The following is a 250-nucleotide window of genomic DNA, read 5'->3' on the forward strand; positions in this document are numbered from 1 at the left end:
GTGGTATTGCTGTTACTTATGTGTTGGTGCACCTAATGGTGTCCAATATTTCTCTGATGCTGTGTTCATTTTTCTTGATTCTTTCTACTGTCTGGTCTTCAGTTTGCATAATCCATATTGTTCTCTCTACTAGTTCACTGGTGCTTTCGCCTGCCAACTCTAATTTACTGTTATCCCCTCCAGTGAATTTTTTTTTCTTTTCTCTCTTCTCATTTGGGTTATTTTTTTTTTTATTTTTTTATTTTTTGAG

Source organism: Colobus angolensis, unplaced genomic scaffold (genome assembly GCF_000951035.1).
Source record: "Colobus angolensis palliatus isolate OR3802 unplaced genomic scaffold, Cang.pa_1.0 Scaffold252, whole genome shotgun sequence".
Classification (NCBI taxonomy): domain Eukaryota; kingdom Metazoa; phylum Chordata; class Mammalia; order Primates; family Cercopithecidae; genus Colobus; species Colobus angolensis.